General features: G+C 41.4%; 1 protein-coding gene across 3 annotated transcripts in view; it reads right to left on the reverse strand.

Annotated features, from left to right (window-relative positions):
• LOC141917556 (ubiquitin-conjugating enzyme E2 R2) overlaps positions 1-26,236 on the reverse strand; it is a 95,924-nt gene that overhangs the window by 64,114 nt on the left and 5,574 nt on the right. The gene's annotated exons all lie outside the window — the stretch shown is intronic.

Genomic DNA, 26,236 nt, shown 5'->3' on the forward strand with positions numbered 1-26,236 from the left:
AGAAAGTCCCTCATTAACTCAAATGATTTATTTTGGAAGAAGTGACCACTTACACCTTTATTTCTGGAGTTAAGTGTCAACAGTTTAGGCAGGACACACTTAGACCAAGCAGCCACTTTGTTCTTTCAATAAGTGTGGGATTGCATACACAAGAAAAAATCCCAACCAGAAGCATTTGGCTACTACTGAAATCCTGCACAAATGCCTGTTACCTTTCCTAGTAGAAAACTCATGACAGGACAGTTTTGTATTCTGTCAATTGTGGTTTTAAGTGTTAATAATCTGTTGATAATCTGAAAACTGCATACATATACTCTAGCAGTACTTTTCTACTCTGGGAAGAAAAAAGCATAGCCAAGGTTTTTCTTCCTTTTTCATCCTAATACTCGAGCACTATCTTGGCAGCTGTAGTGCAGGGTATGGCAGCAAGAAAACATAATCTAAGTAAGTTAAATTAGTGACCTACTTGCTTATTTAGTGATAAAGATAGCCAAGCCAGCAATTTTTGACTAGACTTACAATGTAGATTTTAAAATAACAGCCTCAGCAGCACATGTACCTCTATGGAGCACATCATTAACATCCTGTGTTTAACTTTATAGGAGAGTGGAAGCAGCAAGCACACCCAAAAGCCAGCTCTTATAGAGCTTAGTTACAGCAGAAAAATGACCCATCACCGCTCTTCAGAGTATGCTGATCTTTCATGAGAGCTCTAATTTACTTATATTTGCATACCACAAGCTGTACAGTAATCATTTTTGCAGCTCATTAGTAGCCACAAACCCCTTATTGCATTTGTGGGCCGAGTTGACTTTGCAGGTTTGCGAGCACCTATCAAGTCACAGCCTCATTGTACTGGACATTACACAAGCAGTAACATCTCACCCTTCAAATATGCCAACACCACTTATTGTCCCTCAAGTGGGGTCATTTACCTGGTGTGCAATATGCCAATATACACAGAGCAGAGGTATTTATTTATTCCATGTCTGCAGAGAGATGGGTGCTAGGGGGTAATTCCACAAAGCTAGCACCCCACACAGAACATCAATGTATTTATACACTTCAGACTACATGAATACACATTTACTGTAATGACCATTGGGTAGTTTCTTATCACTTTGTCCCTCACTGGTTGACAACATGCCTCATCTCAATTTAAAGTTACAGTGTCTTTTAATTCTTCTGCACAAGGGTGGGGGGGGCACATCTTCTTAGTCTTAAATTGAGTTAGTGGTCGCAGTCTCTCCCCCACCGTCTTTATCTTTCCCCCAGTTACCACAGATTTTCACTGACTTCATGCTTCTTAGACAATCATTCATCTTCTGGGGCAGAATGTTCCCCTCTTATCAATCTTTTAGCTCCTCTTCAAAGGTATAGTCATTAGCAAGGCATGCATTGCTTATACAAAGTTGGAGTAACTCACTGCCTTACCTCCTGGTTCTTTCTTTTGACTGCAACAGTCTTAAATCCATAACTGACCCTGTCATTGTTCTATTTACAAGTTCAGAATGAGCAGAGTAGAAAGTTTCCTGGAGACATCACATTGACTGCCTCCTGCAAAAGGATAAAAGTTTCAAAATATGCTCCTTTACTCTCGTTATGCAGAGATTAGCTTCATTTAAGTAGACTGCTGCTCAAGTTACTCTACGGTATTTTCAGTTGGCCTCTTCCCAATAGGCATCATTCAAAGTAAGTATCAATGTGTGATCACAGAAAAAGAAGAATCACATGCTGGAACTAACACAGGAGCACTAAAGTCAATTCCAGGTGCTTTAAAAAAAAAAAAGCACCACCCAAAAACCCCCACCCACAGACACACCAAAAACAACCAACTGAAAACCTTTGAGTCAATTGGGGTTTTGTAGGAAAAAGTACTTTCTCCTGCTGGCAAGATGGCTCTTGTGCTAAAAGCAAGTATACTGGCAGCTTTGTTGCAGATCCAGTATATTTTATGGCTTCAAAGTGTTTATCTCAAAACAAATATCTGGAAGACATCTACATAATTAACTATTGTTTAATGTTGCTCAAAGTCAAGTCATCTTTTCAAGATAAAAAGCCTGCAGAGATACAGAGGTTGAACACAGTGGCTGTTCACAGCCCGTGTTTACAGCAAGACAGCATTTCAGGCTTAACAGTCCCGATCTTCCTCAGAAGGAAAAAAAAAAAAAAAATATGGAGTCAGATGTTGGGGAAATGACCTCAGGAGTATCCAAGCAGTGACATATGCACCACAAACTCCTTCATGTTTGCTGCAATGCTATCCAACCTTTCAGGGTACTATGTCTGTGGACACCAGATTTCATATTTCACATAGGGCCATTCTCCTGGCTGCAGCCATCAGGATTAAAATGCTGTTGTTCTCATATCAGCAGGGAAAAAAATAAATTTTCCTCAGCAAATCCAAAGCAGGGTAACCCATACTGCGCACTAAGCTGTATGTATGTGCTGCAGAGCTCACATCCATTGTACCATCACTTCTGCACTGGACTTTGCAACCTATATCATAGCTTTTTTAATGCTTCTGCTCCAATCTCCAAAATAAATGTATGAAGTAGCATATCTATTTATATCTAAGGTAACACAACTCATTTGCTTTTTTACTGTGAACAGTTAAAATAAAGCTAGTGCAATATCAGATTAATGATCATGGAAGTCTATATCACTAGTTTATTATCCTTACAGTTCAGTAGTTTAACACTGTAATAAACCATTGTAACTAATTTGCTAAGTTAAGCAAGGCAGGTATGTTATGCTTGAATGATTTGTAAGTGTCAAACCATAATATCCTGCTGTCTGAAATATTGTAAAAAATAGAATATGGTACCCTGTATGGATCTGAAATGATTTGTGATCACTATAACCTATATTATGATTATGATGAATGTTTGAATATATATGAGTAAAATACAAAGTGTGCTGTTCGCTTGGAACAATGGAACTGTTTCCTAAAAACCCCCACCTAGAGCTAATATGTAACTGCTGCTTGAAACCCCCACCCAGAGATAACATGTAACTGCTGCTTGAAAAAGCCCGCCGAAAGACGGGATCACGAGGCTTTCAAAAGATCCAATAGGAGAAAAGCGCGCCAAGAGACCAAGGCTTCAAGACTTTCAAAAGACCCAAATAAGGAGAAGGGCGCATACCCCAACAACTCAACACCAAATAAGGAGAAGGACGATGGTACAAGAGTATAAAAGACACTGCTTTTTAGAACTTGGTGTGCGTGTGGCAGAGTTACGGCTCTCCGCGCACCCAGCGCTGCTTTGCCTATTGCTTCCTACCCTAAATTGATTGAACCCAAATAAAATTATATATTTTTTTAAAGAATTGGCTTCGTGTGATTATAACAACACAAAAAGCCACAAAACAGCAAGATTTTTAATTTTCAAATTAAGCACTGATCTGACATTCTTGTACATATTATCATAGGACATTAAAGTTGCTTCCAATGTAATGTCTTTAAAAATCACAGCTTCATCCAAGAGACAACCAACTACAACAAGCTAATGAGAAAATTTCACTGGAAAAACCTAAGAAAACACAAAAAAAGTCAGCCAAATGACAGTGTTTATAAGGATAGATTTTAAACTCAACCTTTTATTCTGAAAGATTTTCCCCCACAAGTACATGGCACAAAACAAGAACTGGTTGAGGCTACCTCCTTATCCCATATGTAACAGAAGCGCCCTCCAAAGAGATAAGCACAGAAGTTTAACCAGGTAAAAAGGATCCTGCACTCTCCAGAAGAAAACTATTAGTTATCTACAAATGGCTCATCCTTTTGAAGGGAAGCTGCTACAAGTATACTTGAAATTGCTAATGTACAGGGACCTGTAGAGTAGGACATTTAGTTTTAACATTAGACATCACTTATGTTTTACTAGATTTTATTTTTCCTGTATTTTACTGTAACGTATATAATTTCATTTATACTTTTTCCTAACTGTCTGAAAACCTCCCTGAGTACATCCCTAACAGCAGGAACCTAAAGAAAACAAAGGCCTAAGAAGACTCCAGTGTCAACATACCTGACTGAAAGCTGGAACAAACAGGAGCTGAAGGACAGATGAGGTCACTCCATGCCCACATATGGACATGAGAAACCTAAAGTTCACTAACGGACAGTGTGAGAAAGGCTATGTGGACCCCTAAGGAGGGGAGAAGACCCTCACTATTTTTACTACGCATGCTCAGACTATGTAAATGAATTTTGAGAAGCCATTAGCATAAGACTGCCTTTTCTAGGAGATGTGATGCATATGTATGCTTTTTGTGTATATTGGTCAGAGAGTTTTGTTAGTAAGTGTGGCACTTGTGGTGGAGCAATCCCCAGTGCTGCGAATAAAGAATCCCTGCTTAACAGTTATAATCAATTCTGACTGTTGAGTGAAGCTCTTTCAGTTGGCACCCCAGATGGGACCCTCTCTGCTTGGCTGCAGGACCCATTGAGAACAGGACTCCCTTGGGTGCCCCCAGGATTTTCCTGGAGGGACTCCTCGCCTCAATTGGATCACTGCGGAAACAGACAAGGACCATATGAATAAAGGTATTCTTTAAGTTTTTGTTTGGGGGCCTGGCCCTTAGGAAGCTGTTCATAAATCTTAAGACGAGATCTTGCATGGAACAGTGTATACCGGGTTGCTAGCACCTCACTGTTATACATTTGGGTACGCTTTGGTGTACATTTGGGAACACTTTAGTGTTCATTCAGGAACATTTCGATGTTCATTTGAGTGTGTGTTTTCTGGTTCTGAGTATCGGTACATTTGGGAACACTTCGGTGTTCATTTGAGTGCTTTCTGGTTCTGACATTGGAAATTGTACTCTCAGAACTTGCAATTCTGGTTTTGTACTTCTGGATCTTGCAATATCGGTAATATGAATGATAATGAGATAGTGTTGAAGATCTGTATGTGTGTATGAGTGAAACATGCAATTACACACGAAGCGAGTGTGGAGTCTGGATCCGTGGTTCTGTTATTCCGCAAGGAAAACAGCCGGAGAAGGACAAAGCAAGAGGAGAGGAGTGAATGGTGATTTTAAATAATATTATTGTTAGCATTAATAATTTGTGATAGTTCTCATCATTATAATATAACCCCCAGCTGCGTGGTATAGTGGGTGGTCAGCAGAGTGGGGGAGTTCTGAAAAAGAGCCCATTAGGATGTGTCCTGGAACACTGGAAAGATAGTGGTAGCCCACCAGGAGGGAATGTAAATAAGAAAACTTTAATCAAGTATTGTAACCAGTGCTGGCCATTATATAAATTGGATGATGAGGAAAAATGGCCCAGTAATGGAACTTTAAATTATAATACTTTATTACAATTGATGCTGTTCCTCAGAGAAAGTGATAAATGGGATGAGGTAGTATATGCTAATATGTTTTTCACCTTAAGAAATCATCCTGAGTGACAAAAAGAGTGCGGTATAAATTTGGCCCTTCAGGATCTCCTTGTTTTGGCATTAGAAAAGGATAAAAAGAGGGAACAGGGAAAGTTGAAGAGATGTTGTTCAGCATGTAGTATTAGAGAAAGATGTCTGAAAGTGAAGGACCAGGGAGCTGAAGAAAGGATGGAGGATTATGTACTGCCACCTCCTATATTACCTGCAGGATTTCCAGACAAGGAAAATGACTCTGGGGCAGGGGCAGTAGTAGAAAGATCAACCCCAATTACTGCCAGAACTCATAGTAAAACGGGACCAGTTCTCCAGGCACCCCTTAGAGAGGCGATGGGACCGGTGGGGCCAACAAGAATTAAAGCCCCCTTTAATATGGATGCTTGGAAAGAAGTAGTTAAAGGGTATAGAGATGATCCACTGGAGATTGCCAAAAGATTTGAATTAATAATTAAAAATCAAAACCCAGATTGGAAAGATATAGACATAATGTTAGATGCAATGACCGAAACTGAGAAACAGCTGGTTTTAAAAACTGCCCGAACCCATGTGCAGGCTCAGATTACAGCTGAAACGCTGGTAGAGGGAGTTGATCAGTATGTTCCCCTGACTGACCCGAATTGGGACCCAAATGATAATATGGAGTATCACATATTAAAGCAATACCAAGATTGGATAAATGCAATCCCAAAGGCTATAAATTGATCAGCACTTTATACTGTGAAGCAGGGGCAAACTGAAACCCCCATGGAATTCTTAGACAAATTACGATTGGCAATGCGTAAATATACCACCTTAGACCCCTTATCTGATGTAGGGCAGCAACATATTGGTATCGTCGTTTTTGGGCCAATCATCGGAAGATATAAGGAGAAAACTCCAGAGACTAAAAGAGCCTGAAGCGTGGGATTTGGAGAAGTTAATTGAAGAAGCCTGGAGGGTATACAGAAATAGGGAAAACAGTGATAGGAGAAGATTAAGTAGAACAATAGCCATAACAACAATTGCAGCATTAGAACAAAGTGCAGGACCTCAGAGACTCCCTGGATGCAGAGGTAAAGGAGGACCTCCTGTGGGAACTCGAGGAAGTTTCTGAACAACACTGAGACCAGATCAGTGTGCTTATTGTGGAGAAAGCAGGCATTGGAAAAAGGACTGTCCAAAACTGAGAAAAGTAAACCCTGAAGTGATTGCTGAAATGGAATGGCGGGGACCTGGGGAATCTACCTTAGCGGATCCACTGGTTAAATTGAAGCCAGGGAACCAGAATGAGGAGATAGAATTTCTTATAGATACGGATGCCTCATATTCTGTATTAACTCAGGAACTAATACCTGTAGGTCACGATTTTGTAACTGTAATAGGAGCTACCGGCCAGCAAAAGAAGGCTTTCTTTTTACAGCCAATCAAATTTAAGATTGGAAAACAAATGGGAATTCACAAATTCCTTTATTTACCAAAACCTCTGAAATCCTTATTGGGACAGGACTTATTAGAGCAATTAGAGGCACAGATAATATTTGAAAAGGGTAAAATAGAACTCAGAGTAAAAGATGATTGAGTAATTGAAATTTTAAGTTTGGTTATGATCCAAATGGAAAAACAAACTGAGGATACCCCAGAACTTGGAGAGATTTTAGATCAAGCGTATCCAGGAGTATGGGCCTCAAACTCCTGGTAAGGCCAAAAATGCTATGCTGGTAAAAGTGGAATTAAAACCTGATTCTGGTACAATTAAAATAAAACAGTATCCTTTAAGATTGGAAGATCGGAGGGGTATAAAAGAAACAGTTGAAAGATTCTTAAAATTTGGGTTATTGATAGAATGTGAATCAGAATTTAATACCCCAATTTTACGGATAAAGAAGCCAGATGGGAAATATAGAATAGTACAAGACTTACGGGCAGTTAACAGAATTATGGAAGATCTATACCCAGTAGTAGCAAATCCATACACCTTATTAACTAGCCTGAAAGAAACATATGAATGGTTTACAGTATTGGATTTAAAAGATGCATTCTTTTGCCTCACCTTGGTCCCTGAAAGCCACAATCTGTTTGCCTTTGAATGGGAAAACCCCAATTCGGGGCATAAAACTCAGCTTACTTGGACAGTGTTACCCCAGGGATTTAAAAATAGCCCTACAATTTTTGGAAACCAATTAGCAAGAGAACTAGAACTTTGGGAAACACCTCCAGGTAATGGCATCCTTTTGCAATATGTAGATGATATCTTGATAGCTACAGAGATGAGAGAAGAATGTAAAAAATGGACTGTGAGTTTACTGAACTTTCTTGGACTAAGTGGTTATTGAGTGTCATTACAGAAAGCCCAAATCCGGAAGAAAGAGGTGGTCTATTTGGGATTCCTGATCTCTAAAGGACAACGACAGCTTGGAAATGAAAGGAAAGAGGCCATCTGCAGGACTCCAGAGCCAACTACGGTAAAGGAACTTCGAACTTTTCTAGGAATGACAGGTTGGTGCCGTCTATAGATTTATAATTATGGACTGATAGTAAAACCTTTATATGAATTACTGAAAGGTAATCAGAAGCAATTAATCTGGACTGATGAGGCCAAAAGAGCATTTCAAGAGTTAAAATTAGAACTAATGAGAGCCCCTGCTTTGGGCTTGCCAGATGTGACTAAACTTTTTTGGTTGTTTGCCTATAAAAAACAAGGAGTGGCCCTGGGAATTTTAGCCCAAAGATTGGGACCCTACAAGCGAGCAGTAGCATATTTTTCCAAACAATTGGATGAAGTCAGCAAAGGATGGCCAGGATGCCTCCAGGCAGTGGCAGCTGTTGTCATAATCATTCAAGAGGCTTGCAAGTTTACCCTGGGGCAGAAGATGATCGTTCACACTTCCCATGCAGTAACTTTCGTTTTGGAACAAAAAGGCGGACATTGGTTATCACCATCTAGATTTTTAACATATCAGGCAGTCCTAATGGAGCAGGACGATGTGGAAATTATTACATCTACAATAGTTAACCCTGCCTCTTTTCTAAGTGATAAACAGCAAACTGACCCCATTATACATGACTGCATAGAAACAATTGAAACCATCTACGCGAGTAGACCTGACCTGAACGAAGAACCGTTGGAAGAAGCCGACCATACCTGGTATACAGATGAAAGCAGTTTTGTGAAAAATGGAGTCCGAAGGGCCAGGTATGCGGTGACAACAACAGATCAGGTAACAGAAGCAAAACCTCTCCCAAAAGGTACACCAGCACAAAGGGCAGAGATAATCGCCCTAACAAGAGCACTGGAACTTGCTGAAGGACTACGTGTAAATATATGGACAGATTCAAAGTATGCCTTTGGTGTAGCGCATGCTCATGGAGCGATCTGGAGCATTGAGTGGATATATCACATTCCCTACCATGCACCAGCCTCTGGGAAAATGGAGCGATACAATGGATTGCTGAAAACTACACTGAGAGCAATGGGGGGTGGAACTTTCAAACACTGGGACGTGCATTTAGCAAAGGCCACCTGGTTAGTCAATACCAGAGGATCTGCCAAGCAAGCTGGCCCTGCTCAATCAAACCTCTTACATACCGTGGATGGGGATAAAGCTCCCGTAGTGCGCATTAGGAATATGTTGGGGAAGGCCGTCTGGGTTACTCCTGCATTGGGTAAAGGTAAACCCATGCGTGGGATTACTTTTGCCCAAGGACCTGGGTGCACTTGGTGGGTGATGCAGAAGGACGGAGAGCTCCGATGTGTGCCTCAGGGAGATTTGATTTTAGGTGAGAATAGCCAACGAACCGGACTGTCAAATAACCCTGTTATTGCATTTAGTGCCTTGCAGCATCCCCGTGCCACATCCAAAGCCTCCTGCTCCACCGACTGAGCTAACTCCGCCTCATTCCTCAGCCTTACAGACTGTCATAACAGATGGAACCCGAAGTTATGGACTAAATGAACTCACCAAACATTGTGGAAGGATGGCCCATAGACTAAGGGAATGATATCTGTGAGACCTGGAAAAAAAAGGGGGTGATAATTCCTTAAGATGCATTTGGAAACCTGAGCATGACATCAGTGGTATGGATAAGGGGTGGAGACTGTCCTGGTTTCGACCAGGATGGAGTTAATTTTCATTGGAGTATTTCATACCATGTGATGTCATGCCCAGGTGGGCGGGCTCGCTCTGGGGGGTCGCTCTCTCTCTCGCGCTCGCCGTCTGTTTGGTAAGCCACTGTTGCATTTTACCCGTTTTCTTTTTGAACTCACTATTGTTACTGTTGTTCTCTTGTTATATTTAGTAAATTCTTTCTTTTTACTCAACCCATGAATTCTCTTCTTTTGTCCCTCCCCTATCTTACCAGAAGGGGGAGGGGGAGGTGAACGGCCGGCCACGTGGCATCTGGCTGTCGGCTGAGTTCAAACCTCCACAAGCAATGAAACTATTTTCCTAATAACCTGTCAACGATCAACCGATCCCAGTCATGGAGCGATCTGGAAAGAACGAGGACTTTTAACTACACAAAGAAAGAAGTATTAAACACGCAGATATAATATTACGACTTTTGGAAGCAATCCGACTTCCGACATCTGTGGCCATCATGCATTGTAGAGGACATCAGAAAGGTAACACTGACCAGGAGGTGGGTAACAAATTGGCTGGTTATGAGGCGAGGCAAGCAGCGGAACAAGGTGAGGTATTAAGTTTGATTCCTGAAAAATCTCCATCATTACCTGAAACAGTAAAATATGATGAAAAAGATAAAAAGCTAATCAAGGACTTAAAAGCCAAGATTGATTCGTCAAATTGGGCAACAGTAGAAGACAATCGAGTAATAGTTCCCTTTAGAATATTGTGGACATTGGTAAAAACTGAACATGACAAAACTCATTGGGGAACAGAAGCTCTGTATAATTCTCTCTCTAAGCAAATAATAGCCTGAAGCTTGTTTCAAACTGTGAGAAATGTGGTTAACAGATGTGAGACATGTCTGAAAAATAACCCAAAAGTAGAGCACCGAGTAAAGTTTGGAAATATTAGCAAAGGATGTGTTCCAGGTCAAAGTTGGCAAATAGGCTTCTCAGAATTGCCTGGGAAAGGGGGGTATAGATATCTGTTAGTATTAACAGATACCTATTCTGGATGGCCTGAAGCATTTCCCTGTCGAACTAATAAAGCTCAAGAAGTGACTAAAATTCTGTTAGCAAAAGAATTTGCTTAGGGAAAAGGGAGGAAATGAAGGGAAGTTACTACAAGTATACTTGAAATTATTAATGTACAGGGACCTGTAAAATAAGACATTTAGTTTTAACATTAGACATCACTTATGTTTTACTAGCTTTTATTTTTCCTGTATTTTTACTGTATTTTACTGTAATGTATATAACTTCATTTATACTTTTTTCTAACTACCCTCTGTAGTCATTACCCACTTATAAGATGTTTAAAAACCTTTAACTCCTTCCCTACTAAAGATAAGACAGACCTTGAACAGTCTGAAAACCTCCCTGAGTACATCCCTAATAGCAGGAACCTAAAGAAAACAAAGGCCTAAGAAGACTCCAGTGTCAACATACCTGACTGAAAGCTGGAACAAACAGGAGCTGAAGGACGGATGAGGTCACTCCATGCCCACATATGGACATGAGAAACCTAAAGTTCACTAACGGACAGTATGAGAAAGGCTATGTGGACCCCTAAGGAGGGGAGAAGACCCTCACTATTTTTACTACGCATGCTCAGACTATGTAAATGAATTTTGAGAAGCCATTAGCATAAGACTGCCTTTTCTAGGAGATGTGATGCATATGTATGCTTTTTGTGTATATTGGTCAGAGAGTTTTGTTAGTAAGCACGGCACTCGTGGTGGAGCAATCCCCAGTACTGCCCAGCGCTGTGAATAAAGAATCCCTGCTTGACAGTTATACTCAGTTTTGACTGTTGAGTGAAGCTCTTTGCTTCACTTTGATTTTCTGGACACTGATAGAACAGGAGTGACACAATAAGCATTGCATGGGCAAGCATGACAAGTCTGGTACTTGTGAAGTGCATCTCAGGAACCAGTGCTGACCTAGGGACCCACCCTGTGAAACTCCAGGTCTAAATCCAGGATTCTCCATATATCTCTTTTCAGTAATGCTTGGTGAGCTGCCCAAAAGAAATTACAAGAAAGAAGATGCCTTGATATAGGATAAGAAATATTTAGGTAAAATAAAATTTAAAGTTACTATATATGTTAGCAATTCCTTTTCCATATAATTTTAAACTGAGGTAATCGTTAACTGGTGGTCTATTTGTAAGAATGATTCTGTAACAAACACCACTGTTTAGGTGCCTGCTAGAAAACGATTTATTACCTTGCTATTCAGAATATTCTCAAGTACGCACTGTAAAGAAACCTTGAAGCATGTTAAAAGTGCAATTCAAGCCAAAGTCCTTGAGACAAGGACATTGGAGGGTCTTTCAAGTCAGTGGTCTGTGGTGGTTGCACAAGCAGCCCCCCAACTCATTTAAGGACTCAAGTGTGCATGACCTGTGTTGGAAGTGTGGGAAAAGCAAAACAGAAAAAACCTGCAAAACACACATTTCCTTAACACATGGTGTCCAGAACACAGGACGGGATGGAGATCCAGTGATTTGTGTTGCCATGGCACCAAGGAGGAATGAGAAGCGAGGTGGAGGCCGTGCGGTCCCGTTCTTCCACTTCTCTCAAGGAAGATTTGACACGACTACGCAGATTTCTCTCCTGCTCTTCCCCTTCTCCCAAGGACTGTTTTGCAGAACTCTGCAGACCTTATCTCTCATTCTTCCTCTTTTCCCACAAAACCAGCGCACACCTTGCACCAAGGAATGTGCTGTGTTGTTACTCAAGAAACAATGGCTTGACCACAGTCCCACCCACTCACACATACATACTGAGATACAAACTCGGGGGAGTATTTATCTAACTTGGAGGGACGATAATCCAATACCAAATCGGAGAGACAGATCAACAGGTTTGTACTCCTCATGTTACTGATTTGTTATTAATTTGAGCTGATTTTAATGATTTTTGGTGATTTGGATTTAAATAAGGAATGATTTAGAGTAACCATACAACCAGTTATGCTGCTACAAAGTCATTTGTAAAGTCCCAGGCTAAGGCCACGTAGACTAATAATAATCGTTAACCAGATTTCTATTCAAATAATAAGATTCATAACAAGGTACCATTGTTAGAGTGTTCAGTAAGGACGATTCATTGCCCTGTAGACCAGGTGTTCTAAAAGTTACATTATGAAAGGGCCTTGAAGCATGTTAAAAATTGCAATGTGAGCCAAAATCCTTGGGTTAAGGGCATTGGAGGGTCTTTCTTTTAGGTCAGTAGTCCATGGTGGTCGCAAAAGCAGCCCCCCTACTCATTTCAGGACTCAAGGGTGCATGACCATAAAGGGGTGGGAATAAGAAAATGAGTTACAGGAATTATGTTTGAGAACTTGATTAATATGTATTACTGTATCCTATATAATCAGCATGCTACATGGGTTAGGTGTGCACTGTTGGCGAGACAATTCCCCTACGCATCCGGCCATTAATAAAGGAGTGTCTGCTTATCTACATCCCATTGGTACCGATAAGTTCTTTTTTCCCATTTTGGTGACACTCGTGTCCCCCCCAGAAGGGACACCTTTTGGTAAGATTTGGGCCCTCAGCTATGCCGAGTGATTACCCAGGAATTAAGTATGTGTGATTGAAATTGGTTTTGTGTGCAGTGCTATATAGCCAACCTGCAGTTTGTGCATTTATCGCAGGCAATCTCAAAGAATCTGTAGATGTTGCATAAGAACAAACTGTACTATTCATGAACCTGACTGCTTCTCTTGAATGCCACCGGACCTACAGCACATGGGCTGTTCGTGCATCTGGTGTCAGGCCTATAGTTATGGCTATAATTGGCATAGCTATTAAGAGATAAGTCCAGCCACCCCTAGCCTCTCTAATCTGAGGGCCAGCTAGAATGCAAGGGGATTCATCTCTTACCAAATTAATTCATTACCTTAAATGCAACAACTGGAAAGAGGTGGGAATAAGAAAATGAGTTACAGGAATTATCGTGTTTATGTATGAGAACTTGTTTATTATGTATTACTGTAGCCTCTATAATCTGTGTTTTACACAAGTCTGGTGTGCATTGTTGGCGAGTCAACTTCCCTACACATCCAGCCATTAATAAAGAATGTCTGCTTCTTAATACTGTATTAGTGTTAAGGAGTTTGTTTATTTCTGATTTCAGTGACAACATGTCCTGAACACTGAACTCTGAATTTAATACTGAACTCAAGGTTACACACAAGTATTTGTATGAGGCTGACTCAAAGCCCAAAATCCTGTACATGACCACCTTTACCACACATCTCATTCAGATGATTGCCCTATTTTCCTCAAAAAAAAAAAAAAGCTAAATTGGGACACCTTATTCCATCAGTTGGCACTAGGGCATTTGGCCCAAAGGCACTTTAACTTGCATCCTCCACCTTTTGGGTAGATGCCCTACCCTAAAGGCCATTAAGCACAGCTCTTCAGCTTTCCCTTTGGCATCAGTCCACTGCCCAGACAGGAACTCAAAAGTCCAAGCCAGAAGACAAAAGGAACTCAACTGCTCAGAGCACAGAACTTGGAAAAAACTGTCAGGATTATAAATATTTCACACTAGAAAGTGAGCTAATAAATAAGAGCAATCCTTCCTTCCAGCTAAGCACCTTCAGCTACCAGAGGCACATTCCCTCAATGCTGACTGGGTTTTGGCCCTACACCACTATGCAGCCAAGAGCCCAGGAGGCAAACACTTCAACAAGGGGAAGGAAGGATTCCCCAGTATAAACTCACAGCCTGATAACTATGCTACCCCCAAAGAAACAGAAGATATGGGCTTAGTCTCTTCAAGATGAAGAGGGAACTGAACCCATCTCCAAGCAATAAGCCAAGGCTGGCCAGTACTTTTGAACAAGCACCACATATTAAATTTTTTGCACAAGCCAAAGCCCTGAGGAGAGCACAGTTGTCCCTAGACAAAAGATGGCAGAACCCCTCCAAGTTCTACTACAAAGCTGGGCACTTATTTTAAGTTGTTGACACTTCAGGCACCTCTGCACAATTTTACTTCTTTACCCTACTTACCAGAGATTGCTCTAAAACTGTGATATGAGTTACAAGACAAGTTTGCATGGAATAAAGATATTGCAACAAAAGTATAGCAGGGATTATTTAAGAAGCCTGTATTATTCCTTAACTTTAATTAGAACTTTGACCTTGAACAACCAAACTTGCCTAGAACAAACACACCTGAGAAAGAAAGAGCAAGGAATCAAAATCATTAAGTAAAGGTGTTGTGATTTGAGCCCAGAGGGCAACTGAACACCATGCAGCTGCTCACTCCTTCCTCCTCAGGGATGGGGAGGAAAAAATATAACAAAAAGTTCAGGAATCAAGACAAGGACAGGGAGGGATGACTCAACCATTACGGTCACAGGCAAAAGACAGACTCCATTGAGGAAGAAAAACAACATCAATTTAATTTAAACACCACTAACGTTTAATTTTCCAATCAGTAGGACAGTAAGAAGTATAGCCACATCTTAAAAACACCTTCCCCCCAGGCTCAGCTTTGCTCCCAGTCTCTCTACCTCCTCCCACAAGCAGCACAGGGGGGCAGGGGATGGGGGTTGCAGTCAGTTCATCACCCATTGTCTCTGCCACTCCTCCCACTCTTACTCTGCTCTAGTGTGAGGTCCCTCTCATGGGAGACAGTCCTCCATGAACTTCCCACAGGCTACAGCTCTTCATGAACTGCTCCAGTGTGGGTCCCATCCATGGGCTGTAGTCCTCCCAGCAACAGACTTCTCCAGTGCAGGCTTCCCTCAGAGTCCTGGCCTTCTCTGGGCACAGACACCTGCTCTGGCATGGGGTCCTCCACAGGCTGCAGGTGGGCATCTGCTCCACTGGTGACCTCCATGGGCATAGGGGCACAGCCTGCCCTCTCACCACAGGCTGCAGGGGGATCTCTGCTCCAGCACACCTCCCCCTCCTCCTTTCTTCCTCTGACCTCAGTGTTTGCATAGGTATCTCCCTCACAACTCCTCCTCCTCAAACACATTATTGCAGAGTGTGGTGGTTTGACCTTGGCTAAATGCCAGGTACCCACCAAGTCGCTCTATCACTTCCCCCCCCTTTCCCCTTTTTTTCTCAACAGGGCAAAGAGGGGAAAGAAAATAAGATAGGAAAACAAAACAACCCTTGTGGGTAAAACAAAAGTAGTTTTAATATAAGCAAAGCGAAGGTCCGCACGCAGAAGCAAAAAAAGGAAAACAGATTTCTTCTCTACTTCCCATGAACAGGCGATGTCGGGCCTTCTCAGGAAGCAGGGCTCCAATACGCGTAGTGGTTGCCTCGGAGGACCAAGGGTGACCCCACCCCCTTCCTCCTTTCTCCCAGCTTTATACTGAGCAGACGTCATATGGTCTGGAATATCCCTTTGGTCAGTTCGGGTCAGCTGTCCTGGTTGTGTCCCCTCCCAAGATCTTGCCCACCCCGTCCCACTGTGGGGGGGAAATGTCGGAAAGAGCCTTGGTGCTGTGTAAGCACCACTCAGCAGTAGCCACAGCACCAGTGTGCTATCAACACCCTGCCAGCTCCCAACATAAAACACAGCACCATGAGGGCTGCTACAGGGGAAAACCAATTCTGGCTCAGCCAGACCCGGTACACAGAGGCCCAGCCACCATCGCTAATTGGCTCAGCCTTGGCTAGAGGCAGGTCCGACTTGGAGCCGGGGGAGCTTTGAGAAGCTTCTCACAGGGGGGCACCTCTGTAGCCCCCTCCCCTGCTACCAAAACCCCCACCACACACACAAACTCAACACAGAAGGCCTCTCCATTATCCTAGCAGAACTAAACAACCTCCAGATCAGACATCCAAAGTGTCTGAACATTAACATCATAGCTATGTATAAAAGCAGCATGGTTAAACTGAAAGCAGCAGAATGGGATCCAGCAATGCAGCTCACAAATTTGCATAGAAAGGGACACAGATGCTTTGCTTTCTTTTTGAATGCAAAGCTTCCTACAAAATACTCCATACTTTGGGAAGGAGGCTATCAAGTACTCTTAAAAGCCTGCCATGTCAAGTGGGAACACAAGAGCTTTGAAGACAAGTTTAAGAAAGGATCTGAGCTCAGGGCTGGCAATCAGGCTGATGCAAGCATCAGGCTGAACAGGTTCCCATTCACCATTCAGCAGTGGAAGTGTTACCAACAAAAACATAACAGGTCAGCACAAACAAAATCTCAAAGGTTTGATCAAGAGTTAAACAATACACAAACCACCTGTATTTTGCTAATTACTGCTAAGCAACACAAAGGCCAACAGTTTAGCAGAATTCAAAAGGAATTAGGCATTACATGGGTAATAAGAACATCCACAGTTACATTAGCTAGGATAAAACAGTTTATAAAAGGATTAAAGGAATATCAAGCCTTGTGGCATGAATCAGCCACTAAATCATAGACATCATAGATAAATTGTTCTTTATGATTGTTTTGCTTAGGATAGAGCAGTAGAAGCCATGCCCATCGTTCTAGCAACTGTTAGCTAAATTGCACCTGGGATCAGCCTACAAATGCCAAACTCAAACTAGATTTCACTTGCTCAGGTTCAAGCTTCTCTAAATGAGCTTGTTCAACTATAGATTACATTTATCTTTGAATAAAAGCAAGTCAGGCCAAACTTTAGCTGATTTATGTTCACACATTAAACTAGAATTGAGACATTTAAATCACAGAAGTTGATGTGACTCACCCTCAAAGCCAGATCATCACAATGAAACACCCAAGTAAGCAATTCTCTGCTGACTTCAGTAACCAGCTACCACCTAGAGCTAGAGAAAAACACCAAATGTCTCCAACAGGCTTGCCTTGTCCTGTCTTAAAACAGATGAACCAGAGAATCAAGATCCTTCTCCATTCAGAAGGTCTGTTGCCAGTGGTAGGACTATTCACTCATTTTAGAAGTGTTTAACTACTTTGACCTCATACCTTGGACTACAAGCTTTCAGCTCAGTGCAAGTCTGGTAGAATAAAGATGTGCAGAAACCAAATATTTTTAGCAGCCTGCCTTCCTTGCATCTACAAAGAACAGCTTAATTTGCCATTAGCCCCATGAAATGGTAGAGGGATTGAGACAAAGGAGCTATAATTACCAAGTCATCTTTATCTGAAGTGTCAGCTACCATATGCTCTCTTCAGAAAACGCAAACTACTCACGTGCCTAGTTTATAGAGCTCCCTATATCAAGCTCCATTTTGACGAGAGGGCAGTTTTGATTGTACGGGGCCTTTTTGGAACTTTTATCTGTTAAAATAGTGAAAGTAGACTGTAAAAAAAAAAAGAATAGCAGATCCAAACAACAGAGCAGCCCACTATTAGTACAGAATTCAAAAAGTTCACATCAGGTGATCCAGGTTTCATCCCATACTCCCTCACTTTTTTTTATTAAATATTCTTTGCCTACAATAGGAAATATTTGGAAAATGTACCACTTTTTCAGAGGCGATTTGTGAACCTTAATCTGTTGATCAGTGTCAGATGAAGTTTCAGAAGCCTTAAGAAGTCTGAAGTCCTGTATCGGAGATTAGCACTTTCAGTGTAAGAACACCTTGAAGGGTCAGAGGGAGATGCAAGACAGGTTAAAAGCTTATAAACCAGAAAGGGGGGGAAAATCCTAAATAGGTATTCTTGCCATTTCTCCTTCAGCAAAAGCTATTCACAAATAAAAAAACCCCTACAATCGGTATCTGCATTACACTGTGGACTGCAATTTCTTGCCTCAACATTTCAGTACTGCCAAAGCTGATGTCACTTGGCAAGGAAAACTTCCCTCTAATTCGGCAAGGCTTCAGAAGTCCAATCATTAATTGTAACACTGGGTTACATTGCTAGTAGAGAAAGTTAGAAGAGATTTAGCCACATTTTTTAGTACAGTCAAAGTAGAAATAGCTGGTCAAATGATGGAAGCTTTGAATTAATTAACCACAGCACCAACTGTATCTGCATCACAGGAACATCAAACCTGCCTAGTATCTTAACTGTGACCAGCAGAGCCAGGTAGCTTTCAAATATGCAGGTTAAAAAAAAAAATATAGGTACTGTTCCTATTTCTAGATTTTTTTCCTAGAATAAAGGCGATAGAAAATTGATCCTACCACCAGTTTTGTCCACTTCTGCCCTTTGCAGCAAGTAGTAGCTTATGAGTTTTCCACTTCCATTTGAACGAAGCTTTTGACCACAACTTTTCACAATTCACTGCATAGAGAAACTCAGAAACTAGTTATTAGATGAGAGGCAGAAAGTGTACACTTAGTCTTCTGTAACTTCTCTGAGCACCTGGTGTTCTGCTTAAGATTCAATGCCTGTAGAAACACCTGTCATAGTTGGTAGTTACAAATATCCTTGTGGCAGCAGGAAACAATTGGCTCAAACTCTGCTTGTTTTATTCAGTGATGCTTTCTCTGGAGTTTGCTTTTTGTGACAACATGAAAGAATTAAGTGCTCCATAATGAAAGGAAAATATTAAAATTTACCAGTTTTACCTATAGAACCACAAAACAGCATGTGCAATCATGATTAGCAAAACACACATGGTCTCAATTTCTTACCATAAGCACTACAAGAACCTAAAATAATCCCTGACACAGTTGCAGCTTCTGCAATTTAGCTCTGACATGGAATACAATTCTCATACATGTATCTGCTTGCATGAAGGGTTTATTTTGCACTGAGCTTTGCTGCAATATTTGTACGACTACATCAAACAGTGGGGCTGCAAAATGAAGCACTCTCGTAGTATCTGAATTCACACCACTGTGGTGGTTTGACCTTGGCTAAATGCCAGGTACCCACCAAGTCGCTCTATCACTTCCCCCCACTTCCCCCTTTTTTCTCAACAGGGCAAAGAGGGGAAAGAAAATATAGGAAAACAAAACAACCCTTGTGGGTAAAACAACAGCAGTTTTAATATAAGCAAAGCAAAGGTCCACGCGCGGAAGCAAAAAAAGGAAAACAGATTTATTCTCTACTTCCCATGAACAGGCGATGTCGGGCCTTCTCAGGAAGCAGGGCTCCAATACGCGTAGTGGTTGCCTCGGAGGACCAAGGGTGACCCCACCCCCTTCCTCCTTTCTCCCAGCTTTATACTGAGCAGATGTCATATGGTCTGGAATATCCCTTTGGTCAGTTCGGGTCAGCTGTCCTGGTTGTGTCCCCTCCCAAGATCTTGCCCACCCCGTCCCACTGTGGGGGGGGAAATGTCGGAAAGAGCCTTGGTGCTGTGTAAGCACTACTCAGCAGTAGCCACACCACCAGTGTGCTATCAACACCCTGCCAGCTCCCAACATAAAACACAGCACCATGAGGGCTGCTACAGGGGAAAACCAATTCTGGCTCAGCCAGACCCAGTACAACCACATTCATCCACCACTTTTCGGGGAATGAACATACCCTGAGAGGTCAGCGTTTCTCCCCAAGGATCTTGCTTCATGCAACAAGAGGGTAGCCAGACACACTATTATTACAAGAGAACCATCAAGATTGTATCACTCAAGGATCCCACCACTGAAAACAGCAACTTCCTATTGCAGTCAAATTAATTCCTTGAATAAACCTCAAGCTGCTCATTGCTCTGGGTTCTTCTGTCAACCCATCATCATTTCTCAATCTTAACATTTTCTATTTATTTTCTTAGAGATATTTAAGTGATTGCAGTTGCCAAGACAACCGATTCAACAGCAGGACCTCAGCTCATCTATCTTGGGCTTCCCTTCAGTTCACTGTAACTTCTAGGAAATCAGCTGCCAGAAACAGTTATTTTGAGATCTGGCTTCTTTTTTTAAACTTTTAGTAGCCTTTGATATCTTCTGTCCTGAGAATCTCAAGTTCCTTTCATAAGAACAAAAGTGAGGTTTCCTGTAAAGCTGGAAGAAGTCTGATAGCTTAAATTCCAGGGCACTGAGGTAATGAAGGAGAAGACACAATCACAGATGTATACATCCAAACCATGTTTATGCATGCCTATGCCATTGCTTTCAGTAACTCACTGAAGTCTCCTATTTTGTTTTCTGTTACCAAGAAAAGCAGAGAGTGACTCAATATTTGTTATAATACTTAATCTCAGCTAGGCCTTGAAACACATGCCCATATAGGTATCTCTTAAAAAATATCACAGAACTTCCACAAATAAAAGCAGATAATCCCCATAGCTATACACATGTTTTAACTAAGTGAGGCTTAAGCTGTCAGACTGTCCTGTCGTGGCAGCCATGAAACCTGGTGGCCAATTCATCTGAGCTCTGCAAGCAGCTAAAGCCTCAGAAGATACAATACAGTTTCTAGGAGTTTCACAACAGTAAAAGTAGGGAAATAAGACCCTGAATAGGACTCCCCTCCCTCCAATCCATCTATGTTAGCCTCCAAAAAAGAAGGCATCACAAAAAGAGCTTTGATCAGAATTTACATGTTATAAAATATGGGAATAAGACAACAGAAACAGTTAAACCAGGTTTGGTCAAGTTCTACCATCACCAAAGCTACCAGCATCTTTGTACCATCAGTATTTAAAGCCATTTGAGAGCAGCTTCCCAAGTTTATGTCTACATGTCCTTTGCTGCTGTGACTTACACACAGATTTACAGCTGCAACTGTACTAGCTTTGTATCTGTTAGCACAGATACTGGTAGTGGTTTAGCCATGGCAATGTGGGATTAAGCACAGGCTGCAAAACCAACTTGTAAACTAGGTCAATTCACAACTGGTGTTAAATATCATGCTGTTGCTACCAGACCACTACTGTGCTTGAGACAGGTCAAATGCACTATTGCTGCAATGCAGACATACTTAAACACTATAAAATGTTCTCAACTGTTTAGTACTGTGAACCTTGGTGGTTTGCCATGGTTAACAGTGTCACTAGGAAAAGCCCCAAGTAGTCCTTTCACCATACCTGTTAATACAAGGTTAACAAAACTAGAGTAGGAAAAGAATTTATATTCTGCCTGAAACTCAAACTCTACATAGTAATCGCATTAAGCTGTGACCAAACGTTATTTTACCGATTAAATACTACACAACAGCATTTATCAATGTATTTGTAATTAAAGCAAAGAAGCCTCTGGCAGTTAGAAACATCAGCTTTCCTTATAAAAGGAAAAGGTATCTGCAGGTCAGTTGTGCTGTAGTTTTCTATTTAAAGTGCTTGCTAAGTGTAGAATTTGGCTTTTTGCCCATGTGTTTTAAGCTCAGTATTGTGGCATAGCCTGGGTAATTTCACTTCGGGTGACAAGCACAAAAGAACTCAGAAGCATGTCAATAATATGCATTAAACCTCATCTTAACTTACTAGAACCAAGTCTTGCTCTGCAAAGTGCCATACCAGGCTGCTTCCCTTGCCATTTCACACTTCCACACTTGACATCAAAACCCACATGCTGGTTTTGCTACACTGAGAGGCTTTATTTTTGAACCTAATCTTCAGAGCACAGGAGATAAAACCTGGGGTGGCTGTAGAAGAACACAGGAGATGGAGCAATTAAGACAGTACAAGAAAAATCCCACAGGTGAGAGGTAAAAAAGCTGGGTAGCTCTGAAATCAGTGCAGATCCCTCTGACATTTCAAACTGTTAGGCAGCCAAGACATAGCTTTGTCTCCTCCAACAAGAAGTTTACCCAGATTCTCCCCAATACTCTGAGAATTATTTGTGAAGCCTACATAGCATACATCTCTCCCCAGCAAGCCTACATAACCAGGCCCTGAATTGATGGTTTTCTCTTCAACACCAGGAACATCCCCCTCCTCCCCCAGGTTAAGTTATACAACCCCAGCTTTATTTTTTGCTCTTAGAGAACTGCTACAGCTGCCTCATGGACAAAGTTTGTGCAGAGGAGCATGACTTGTCAGTATATCAGGATCTGTGCTAGGGTGCTTCAGGAAACTGCTCAGGTCTTTATTTTTTAAAAAAACAGGAATAAGCAGAAGTTCTTATTTCAGAAATCTCTTTGCTTTTGTGCTTAAGCAGCCTGAAAGCTATTTACTTGACAATTTCTTCAGCTATTCCAAATTTAAATACTGTACTCGTAAACATACAAGTTGAATTTGTTTTAGAAGAAAGCTTTCCCGTGTGCTCCTTATAAAAAGCAAACCACTTTCTACCTACAGATTTAGTCAACTATGCTATTATAAGATATACCCATTTTACATAAAAATGTTAATTTATCCAGGGTCATGCATATAAATCCTTTACAGATAGAAGACTTTTAGTCTCTATCCTGTTCACTAAATTATACTGTCTCTTAGTGTTGTCAAAGAACATTTTTCCCCTACCTTACATTCAAAGCTGTACAGACCCCCCATACTTCTACATGACTCTTCCAATCTGTCCTGGTTTCGACCAGGATGGAGTTAATTTTCATTGGAGTATTTCATACCATGTGATGTCATGCCCAGGTGGGCGAGCTCTCGCTCTCTCTCTCGGCTGGGGGCTGGCAGCGCACCCTCTGCTCGTCGGGCAGTATTGTTGCTGTGGGGGGGTGGTCGCCGCGCTCGGTAAGCCACTGCTGCATTTTACCCGTTTTCTTTTTTTTTTTTTTTTGAACTCACTATTGTTACTGTTGTTCTCTTGTTATATTTAGTAAATTCTTTCTTTTTACTCAACCCACGAATTCTCTTCTTTTGTTCCTCCCCTATCTTACCAGAGGGGGGAGGGGGAGGTGAACGGCCGGCCACGTGGTGTCTGGCTGCCGGCTGAGTTCAAACCTCCACAGAATCCTAGCCCCGTGTCCTTCAAATGAACAACTCCTACATTCACCAACAGATCTAGAACAATGCATTGCATTGGCTCTTTCATCCTGTTTGTGTAGCATCCACAGACTATTCTCGATAAGTGCCATGCTTCCGCCCACACAAAGGGCCTAACAGACAATGAATTCTGGATTGTGCATCCCTTTCACTCAGTCTAACATCAGATCGTATCAATTCACATTTACTCAATGTGACACAGCAATATTCAATAGCTTTACCAAACAAAGCTCAACTAAACATGTACCGAAGAAAGCTTGTTGGCTGCTACCTAGCAGAAGACAATATTTGGTTGGCTATATGAGCATCTAGCAACAGACACAAACCTTTCTTGGAAGGAAGAAGCCGATTTCCCCATAATCCTTTTATTTCAAGTTGACATCATCTAGTTATTAATCTGAAAATTAAGATCCAAATTCAACATGCCAACCAAGCATTAATAGTAGGCTTTAGGCTCAGCCTAAATTTTGTCATCCTCAGTTTTTCTGCATTACTACTGTTGCACAAGTTATGTATTACATAAAAGTAGTCTAACAAAACAGAAGTTCCTTCCAAGCATAGGGACTCTCCTTCTCAGTGTCATCATCATGTTCTTCTGCCATAACACACCTCCTTCATAATATATTTTTTTATTAAAAAGATTTAGAATAGAGTTTAGATTACAACAACACAAAAACCACACTATTCATACAGAGTTTGATTCAAGAAACATACTGCATCTATTATTCTTTCTAGAGTACATAAGTCACTGCTCTATAGTTAAGGGAAGAAAAACCCCAAAACTTACTCATACCCCCAGCTATAAACTAATGCATGCTGAACAGAACAGCTAGGAGATCACAAATAAATTGGTGCATACAAGAGTTAAAGATACAGAACTGATGCAGTCTTCCAATGCCTCAAGAGCTTCTTTCTATCCACTAACCTCCATCCAGAGCCTTGCTAGATTTGCTGAAGTATAATTCACAGGCTCTCCCTAGCATCACCAGCAAGTTTACTTTCATTTTAATAGCAGAAACTAGCTATTTTAGAAGTGTTGGTTAGGAGTAGGCAGGTCAAAAATATTCCACTGTTCTCTTGGAAATAGGTGAAAGTCATCCACATGCTCAAAGCAGATAGCTGCAGAGAAGAAAATGAAACAGAACAGGGCTGAGGCACCAGGAGCTCTAATCAGGTCACACATGGTGACCTTATATCAGGCTCAGTCATGCCCCAAAGTACAGTCAGTTCAGTTTAGGAAAAGTGATTAAGGAATGAGACACTTAAGATGGGCTTGGATTCCCAGAGACTCCAAGACAGATTAAGAAGCCTGGTAGCATCACAATGACATGTCTTTTGTGACCAAGCATACTAGAGCATTCCTCCATGCCTCTGCCATTGCACAGAGCTGACCCCACAGTATGTGGCATTACCTACTTGGACAGCAGGCAAGATCAAGTATGGTGGACATGTCAAAGACTGAAGAAGATATCCCTACATGACATTTCATTGCACCCCCATGAGGCCTGGGAACAGGCAATGCCATGCTTTGGGATGGTTACTCACTACCCTTATCTCAACCTGACCTGATCCACCACTTAGCAACATGCCTACAACTCCCAGCAGGAAGCTCCCTAGCTAAGGTAGGCAGCACATACCCTACAGCAGCCAGCCTAGCCGTGGTCTCCATGGGCATCACCATTAAGCAGCATGGCTTTACACAGCTTTTGTTGTTTGCCAGCATGTTAACTACCCCTTGCAGGCAAAATACAGTCCCTAGTTGAAGAGCCCAAGCATAAGCATATCACTCACACCAGAGACACAAAGCAAAGTGAACAACTAAACATATAGCAAGTATGGGATAAGCCTACAACCTGGATGAAAATTAACAATGATTTGTCCAAGTTGAACACTAAGGGGGCTACTTCAAATCAGTGAAATCCAACTATCACCTCTAATAGCACTAGAAGCCAGACTTATTCCATAACATCCAGAAGAAAGTGGCCAAGACCAGCAGCCTCCTTACCCCATCCCTCCTTACCATCAGCCAATACAACTACAATCTCTTTCCAGCTAGAGAATAGCCATAGATGATATGGGTTCAAGACCGTGAACTGTGCCATTATTGCCATTTAAAATAGAGCTCCAGTGTGACATTCCACAATGACCCTACCGAGGCTGGTCTTTAGTTCCTGATGGTCAAAAACTTCAGTATTAACAAATTTTCAAAAGTAATCCAGCCAATTCCAAAAATGTAAAAGCCCAAGTGTTCATAGCCTCAGTGAAGTCTACACCACCTATCCAGCTTCCCCCAGTAGCACCACTATTGCTGTATTTCAGGCCAAAGGCAGCCAAGCTTCTTCCACACAAATGAAAGACTGCTACCGGCAGGGAGGAAAAAAAAAAAAAATGTTAAGTTTCACAGAAAGCATATTTAGTCAATTTTTGAGGCATATAAGCCTTCAGGTTTCTGGCAGACACTGAGAAATGGAAATTATTCCATATGTTGGTCTCAAAACTTTCATTTTTATATGATCCAATGGAGATCATACCGCAATACAAAATACCTAGTTTCATTTAGAAGTCCACTGGTCTTTCAAAAAAGAAGTGACAACAGGTCCTCTATAGAGAATTGTTTAAACATGACTATGGTTGCCTCAAGAAACAGCTACTTGACACTTACAGAATTATACAAGAGAAGAAACATTACTATCATCCACTGAATTGGAACAATGTGTTTGCAACAAGAATTGAGCTTCAATGGCCTTTTTTGCTTAGCATTTTGAATAACTTAGTCACAACAAAAACCAAAAAAATTAGGTTCAGCAGAGATCTCACTGAAGTGGCAATATCATTATGAACAGACAAGACCACCTCTTTCTACCTTAACTGAAGAGTGCCACCCACTTAAGACAGTCTCAACTAAAAAAAAAAAAAAGAAACATCCAGAAAGTCACATTTCTTCAAGTCAAGCAAGATTCCAAAATATCCTACATGTACC

The sequence above is a fragment of the Strix aluco genome, chromosome W (genome assembly GCF_031877795.1).
Source record: "Strix aluco isolate bStrAlu1 chromosome W, bStrAlu1.hap1, whole genome shotgun sequence".
Classification (NCBI taxonomy): domain Eukaryota; kingdom Metazoa; phylum Chordata; class Aves; order Strigiformes; family Strigidae; genus Strix; species Strix aluco.